Source organism: Rhincodon typus, chromosome 32 (genome assembly GCF_021869965.1).
Source record: "Rhincodon typus isolate 14 chromosome 32, sRhiTyp1.1, whole genome shotgun sequence".
Taxonomy (NCBI): Eukaryota; Metazoa; Chordata; class Chondrichthyes; order Orectolobiformes; family Rhincodontidae; genus Rhincodon; species Rhincodon typus.
This window is the reverse complement of record NC_063363.1, coordinates 34278897-34287210: the sequence shown is the minus strand read 5'-3', so window position 1 is coordinate 34287210 and position 8314 is coordinate 34278897.

Genomic DNA, 8314 nt, shown 5'->3' with positions numbered 1-8314 from the left:
GCAAGAAATGCAAGAGCTGCGGTCAAGGGCGTTTTCGACCATTGGAGGGGGGGATGTTATGGTCCTTGAAAAACGATGTAAAGATGTCACTTGCCAATAATCAAATGTTTGCTTTCCATTTATTGTTGAATACCTACGGTTTCTTATTTTCTTGAAGTATGTTGCAATATTTCTTTGTTATTTTACTTGATTTACTGTGCTGCCGTTTTGTTTTTCCCTTTTTTGGTTCTATTTTGCTTCATTTTTCGTGGCTGCAGCCTCTTTAAGAAGTTTCGTCGAGAGTGGATTTTATTTTATTCACTTGTGGGATGTGGGCGTCGCTGGCTGGTCAGCATTTATTATCTAGGTGCACTGGAGAAGGTGGCAATGAGCTGCATTCTTACAATACTGCAGTCCACATGCTGTGGGTTGACCCACAATGCCATAAGGGGGAGAAATTCCAGGATTTTAACCCAGCGACAGTGAAGGAACAGTGATATATTTCCAAGTCAGGATGGTGAGTTGTTGGGAGGGGAACTTGCAGGTGGTGGTATTCTTATGTATCTGCTGCCTCTGTCCTTCTAGATGCATGTGGTCCTGGATGTGGAAGATGCTGTCTAAGGATATTTGGTAAATTTCTGCAATGCATCTTGGAGATAGTGTTGCTACTGAGCGTCAGTATCGGAGGGAGTGGATTTTGTGGATGTGGTACCAGTCAAGAGGTTGCTTTGTCCTGGATGGTGTCAAGCTTCTTGAGTGTTGTTGGAGCTGCTCCCATCCTGGCAAGTGAGGAGTATTCCATCACACCACTGACTTGTGCCTTGTAGGTATGCCAAGGGTGGTACAGTGGCTCAGTGGTTAGCACAGCTGCGCCAGGAACCCGGGTTCGATTCCACCCTCAGGCGACTGTCCGTGTGGAGTTTGCATATTCTCCCCGTGTCTGCATGGGTTTCCTCCGGGTGCTCTGGTTTCCTCCCACAGTCCAAAGATGTGCAGGCTAGGTGGATTGGCCATGCTAAATTGCCCATAGTGTGCAGGGATGTGTAGATTAGGTGGGTTATAGGGGATGGGTCTAAGTGGGATACTCTGAGGTTTGGTATGGGCTTGCTGGGCTGAAGGGCCTGTTTCCACAAGGTAGGGATTCTATGATGTATTGAGCAGGCTTTAACTCTGTAATTTTGAGGGGTAAAGCCCTGCAGTAGCAGGTTTCAAACACTAGTAGGGAGTTGGCACCAAATAAGAAGTGATGACATCACACAAGTTTGGGTGCTAAATTGACAGAAACAAAATAGTGTAAGCAGCTGACCACTGATTTGTCAGGAAGGGGCAAAAAAATCATCTCTCCCACGCTTACAAGCCATTTTTCCAACAGGAAGGCACTGTACTAAACTGACAGCATCATTTTGACTGTCATTGTTTGTTAGCTAGTATTCTAAGAAGCCTTTTGGCTGTTGCATCTTAACTTTTATGTTGGGAAGCAGGCAGAAATTTAATTTCTTTTGTTTTTATGTTTTGAGGGAAACCCCAAGGACCTTACATATATTAATGTCCTGAGAGATAGGAAACCAGCCAGGAGTGTAAAATCCAGTTATCTACATAGAATCCCTACAGTGTGGAAACAGGCCCTTCGGCCCAACAAGTCCACACCGCACCTCAGAGCATCCCACCCAGACCCATTCCCCTGTAACCCACCTAATCTACACATTCCTGAACACTATGGGCAATTTAGCATGGATAATTTACCTAACCTGCACATCTTTGGACTGTGGGAGGAAACCAGAGCACCCGAAGGAAACCCACACAGACACGGGGAGAACGTGCAAACTCCACACAGACAGTCACCCGAGGGTGGAATCAAATCCAGGTTGCTGGCATTGTGAGGCAGCAGTGCTAACCACTGAGCCACATAGATCTTTCTATGTTATGGACATTACATATAAATGCAAGTTACTGCTGTATATTTGTAGTCCTGACATGGTAAACACAGAAGCCAATTTGCACTCAGCAAGCTCTGTAGAAACAGCCATGTAAGAATTTATTTATTGTGATGTTGATCAAGGTGGTTGAGGGGTGACCTTATAGAGGTTTATAAAATCATAAGGCACAGAAAAAGTGAATAGCAAAGGCCCTTTCCATCGGACGGGGAGTTCAAAACAATGGGGAATATTTTTAAGGTGAGAGGAGAAAGACTTAAAAGGGACCTGAGGGGCAATTTTTTCCACACAGAGGGTGGTTCATATGTGGAATGAATTGCCAGAGGAAGTGGTAGATGTTACAGTTACAATATTTAAAAGACATATGGACAGATTCATGAATAGGAAATGTTTGCGGGACTTGGGCCAAATGCAGCCAAGTGGAATTAGTTTGGGAAACTTGGTTGGCCCAAAAGGTCTGTTTCTGTGCTGAATGACTCTATGATATGAGAACTCCCTTGCTGTTATTACAATTATAATTAGTCTTATTGTCACATATACTCAAATGAGTACAGTGAAAAGTCTACAATTTGACAATTATGGTGCCATCTTAAGTACAGAGGTACCTGTGTACAGATTCTTAAGTAAAATTATTAGAGAATAATAAAATTAGAAAAGTAAAAAAAATTAAAAGTTCAGCATAACAGTCCTTCCAACCCAGTCCATGCCAACGCCAAGCCTTTAGTCCACACTGGGCTTCACCTGTCAAGGCCAGGAGACTGCTCTGGAATCACCTTGAGACTGGAAGTCCACGCTGAGACCACACAAGGCTGCAGAAAGATCACTGTGCCAGGACGAGAAACCGTCACTCTGGACTGAGAGATTGCCACCTTGACCAGGAGACTGCCTGGTTGAGGGCATTGGAATTTCAAATTCTACCCAAGAAAGCAGGAGTCTTAGGGTACCACTTGACCTGTAAAAATAGAGTATCGGCCAATGCAGCATTGTCTCTGTACTCCACTTGTTTCACTCAAAACAATGTGCTCGAGTGTCGGAGGGGACTTGAACTCATGAGCTTCAGTGGGTAGCTGAGATGTGAAAGAGCCATCCGCTGATCCCTGGGTGATAACTCATTATCATTGCTGCTAGATTGTTCACATTTTTTCATTGTCTTGTGAACTAATAACTGTCATCTGTTAAGGTCAGACATTAGAGGCTTTTGATTTAATCGATTAAGTACTTTTGATTGAAGTGTGTATATTTTTACAGTAACAAATTCATTCACATATTGTATCAATTTTCTGCAAATGTAAGCAAAATGGGTCTTAGTTGTTTCGGTTCCGCTATTGAATCACCTTACATATATTAATGTCCTGAGAGAAAGGAAACCAGCCAGGAGTGTAAAATCCAGTTATCTACATAGAATCCCTACAGTGTGGAAACAGGCCCTTCGGCCCAACAAATCCACACTGCACCTCAGAGCATCCCATCCAGACCCATTCCCCTGTAACCCACCTAATCTACACATTCCTGAACTTATTGAATACAGAACTTATATTTTCAGGCACAAATATGCTCAGTGTCCAGGGCACGTGCCTGACGTCTGACTATAACATTGAAACAGGAGTGTTATAATGTCCGACAATTAACTTCCTCAGTGATTCATGGACATTAATGATTTTCAACTATTTCAAAGGGATCACGCCTTCCATACAGCCAGTACTTCTTAAAATGTATTATTTATTTACCAGAAACATTAACAGAAATTGCTGGAAAAACTCAGGTCTGGCAGCATCTGTGGAGAGAAAGCAAAGTTAACATTTCAGGTCCAGCAACCCTTCAATCTACTGATTATAGCTAAGAAAACATTGGTATATATGCTCAAGAGGAGGGAGTTGAGGGCGCAAGGGGAAAAAGAGTAAATGATAGATGGAGATTGAGCCCGGAGAAAGAGAAACAGCTGGGCAGACATTGGAATGGGTAAAGATCAGTCTGGGAGAATGAATAGCTGCTAATGGGGACCTTTATGGCTGACAATGGGTTGTTTGTGGTAGCTGCCCATGTGATGACAAGGCCTGGTCTGTGGGTTGGGGTAAGGGCAAGGGAGAAAGTACTCAGGCCCTCCATCTTCACTTAACATTTACTTCTTTCCCACTCCCACCGTGTCCTACCCTTTCTTGAGCATATATACTAACATCTTCCCAATTACAATCAGTTCAGAAGAAGGGCCACTGGACTAAAAATGTCAACTCTGCTTACTTTCCACAGATGCTGGCAGACCTGCTGAGTTTTTTTCCCCACTGATTTCTGTTTTTGTTTCTGATTTCCAGCATTCGTGGTTCTTTCAGTTTTTTTTAATTCATTTATTGGATGTAGGTATTGCTGGCTTGTCCAACAATTATTGTCCATCCCTAGAGTCCGTGAGAAGATGCTACGTTTGTGAGATGGTGCAATCCATTTGTTGTCCCACAATGCCCTTCGGGAGGCAATTCCAGTGATATATGCCATTGGGGCATTGGAAGAGTTCATGGGACTCATATTAGATCTCCTGAAAGCCAGGCTTTGGGATTGGCCAGAAGAGGTGGAAGCGGAGTCCCATGAAGCTGTGTCATTGCTCAGCTATTTGACACCCACATTTTCAAGGGAAACCCTGAATGGTACAGGAAGCCTGAAGTGGATAAAAGTCATAGACTTTAAATGGCATCGGATGAATGTTTTAACCCTTCCTTCAAATTCTGGGGCATCCATTTGGCTGAAATGAACAGCACTCAAAGACAATGAGCATTATTTTGGATCACGGGATGCATAAAGTGCTTGCCAATCAGTTTGAGCACCTTGATTGTGCCTTCTTTTACTAAGCTGCCCTATGGAAATTGACAGCACACTGGCTACAAATCCTCAAAGCAGCCAGATTGGCCAAGAATTAGTTGGAAACCCTCATTTTGGCAACACTTATTCTCAGACGCCAGTATGGGGCAAGTGCCATTTCTTAGGTGATATTGCAACTTATGCAAGAAGGATAGAATTATAGAATCATAGAATCCATACAGTGTGGAAACAGGCCCTTCAGCCCAACAAGTCCACACCAAACCTCAGAGCATCCCACCCAGACCCATCCCCCTATAACCGACCAAATCTACACATCCCTGAACACTATGTCCAATTTATTTGTTGAGACCGCTCAGAAGCTACCAAAAGAGCATGTTGCCAAAATTATCAGTTTCCAACAATTCATCAGACAGGAACAAAACCACAAGTACCCATTATGCTACATCAGCAACATGGATAAAATGCCCATGAATTTCAGCATGCCAAGCGAGTAAACTGTGGAGCACAAAAGCTCAAACACATTAGGTGAAAATCACAGGAACATGAAAAAAAAATGCAGTGGCATTAGTTTTCAAGGCTAATGGAATAAAATTTAAGGGTATTATAACATTTAAATAAGAAATAATGCCAAACATTAAGCTCTCTGCAAGATATCTTGTACACGCCCATGACAATGGTTGGATGAGAATGGATGGAGAGAAGTTATGGAATGATAATATGGGGTATAGCTGCACGATTTTTAATTGGATCCTAAAAGTAAATGAAGAAACCAGATACGAGTGTTTTATACAAATACTGCCCTTGATATAATTATATTTATGAAAAGCAGTTTTGAGGTGGTTTGTGTTTCAACCAGTAAAGTTACATGTACAAGGTAGGTAGTTGTATACTTGCCCAATTTATTTGTAATAAATAAAGAATTCTTGGATAGACAATCAATTCATGCATCTATACACATAGTGACTTCAACATTGCACTAACATCCAAAAATGTTTCCCAGAATGGTTAACAAACAAAATTTAACACAAAACTCATTTAGACTGATAGCAAAAAGTTGTCTGAAGAGTCAGCACCAAATAGTAACTCTTGTACAGCACTCACATCAGAATTTCTTTCTGTAACACTTCGATAGGTTTAAACTAATTGTGACTTTGACTCCAAGTCTGGAACCATTGATAGCTTACTCCTGGATTTATCATACACGTGAATTTAACCGACTCAGCTTCTAGTTGGTCTGAAGGTCTGTTTATGGCTCTAAGTCATCTTCAGACTTTTATTCTAATACTCCAGTCTGGGATGATCATTAACTCCCTACTCAGAAGTGATTTAGTTTACTGTATTCTCCCCATCTCAGGGGCAATGCTTTAATCATGCATGTCGTGCAGAACTTTGTACAACTGCACACAACAAGTAAAATTGAAACAAAAGTCTTAAGCATAAAAAAAAACACCCTTCAGGTCCACAACATTTTTCTTTAAAAACCTTGAGGTACAGTTGCCTATCTTGCGAGGTCATAACATCTTCAAGTAAACAAGAACCCATTAAGCTGCCAAAGTAGCCCTCAGAAACTGTTTTAAAGACATGACCACGGCTACAGAAGTACCTACGTTAGTTATTATCAGATACACAGAAAACCATATTATACTGACTCAAATTGCAAAACCAAAACTTAGTTTACCTTAACATGTATAAATCAGTCAAAAAGTATGATGACCTATTGCACAGTTGTCTAATTGTGTTATAGCACTGCATCTGTTGCAATGACTCCAGTGGAATTGTCCCAGAAAAGGAGTAGGCCTGAAGTCTTGCTTGTGAGATCTCCTGTGAATGTTTTTGTGATTCTGATGGTTGACCATGTGTACATGTTAGAAGTCCAGATGTTGCTTTGTGTTTGCCAGAATGACGAATTGAGCCAATTCCCATCAGATCTTTAACTTGTCACAAAATGGGAATGAAACATAAACCTTTCCTGATGGATTTGTCTGAGCGGCACACCACAGAGACAAATTTATCGATTGAACTATCAGAGAAAATCAATCTCCAATAATGTTTGATCCATTTTCTGATAAGCTGTTTGGCTTCCAGGAAGTGGCTCAGTACAGGCGTAGTAGTGACTGTATATGAATTGTGTGTATCTGTGTATGATGGATGGTGCAAAGAGTTAATGCAGCAGTTGAATTGCTTTTGATGTACAGCTACTTTGCGAGGAAGCAGACCCAAAACTTGGACTGCGGATAGAAATGGGAGTGTTGTTCTCCCATAAACTAGTTCATTCAGCAACTTATTTAGTCTCAGCACGGGCAGTACTTCGTAAAAGTATACACGGGAGACAAAAGTGATCAGGTTTCAAAACTCTGCAGCTATCCCTTGGCGGGTTTTGGCACCAATTGACTTTTCTTGGTGCAGCCAAACATTAAAACCAGACCATATTATACTTGGATCATGACTTTGTACAAAATGTTAGACTTTGTTCATAAATTCAAAATAATGCAGCAGAATGAGACCTAAGCACGAATTGAATTGAAGAAGAGAATCAGGTTAATTCATTAGGACTTTAAAGATTGATTTAATGTACTTGAGTTTATAAAGTCATAAAGGTTTACAACATGGACACAGACCCTTTGGCCCAACTTGTCCATGCCACCCAGTTTTCACAATTAATCTAGTCCCATTTGCCTGCGTTTGGGCCATAACCCTCCATACCTATCCCATCCATGTATCTTCTTAAATGTTTCTTAAATGGCAAAATTGGACTCACTTCTACCACTAGTTCTGGCAGCCCATTCCAAACAGTCACTACCTTCAGTGTGAAAAGACTGCTTCTCTGGACCCTTTTGTATCTCTCCCCTTTCACCTCAAACCTATGCCCTCCAGTTTTAGACTGTCTAACCATGGGGGAAAGCTGTTGGCTATCTACCTTATCTATGCCCTTCATGATTTTATAGATCTCCATAAGGTCACCCCTCAGTCTTCTATGGTCCAAGGAAAAATGTCCCAGCCTTTCCTGCCTCTCCTTATAACTCAAGTATTTCCAAGCACTGGAATGGCATTTATTCCAATAGCACAGTAATATTAAGACAGCGCATTTGTGCTAAACATTGTTCAAATCTGGGCCCTGCACAAATCTTTGACATTGAAAGTTACTATTGTAATCAGAGGTGAGAAGCAGGTTTGCTCCTTTAGGGCAAGTAGTTTTGAAAGGCTGACTGCTCCATGGGATTCCTTCACTGTTGGTTGTCCTCTTTACATCCCCTGGGTAATCTCCGATGAGATAGAATGCATGTAGTATCTGGCTGAAAAATAACACTCTGTTTCAGTCATGCAGAAGCTAGGACCCACCTTCTGGATTCAGGGATGGTGCCTGGGAAGCTGCATTTGTGTCTTGCCAACTTCTTGTTTACGTTCTTATGGCAATGTTTGGCATTAGTTGTCCCATAAATACCTGAAGCCTCACAAAGGCAACATGCAAAGAATGACCCATCACACTACTGACTCCTATGATGAAAGAACCCTGTAATGTCTAAGCCCAAAAACAGAATTGGAAGTAGACAGTGCAACAGCCCACTCACTCATATCCTGACACAGAACTGCAC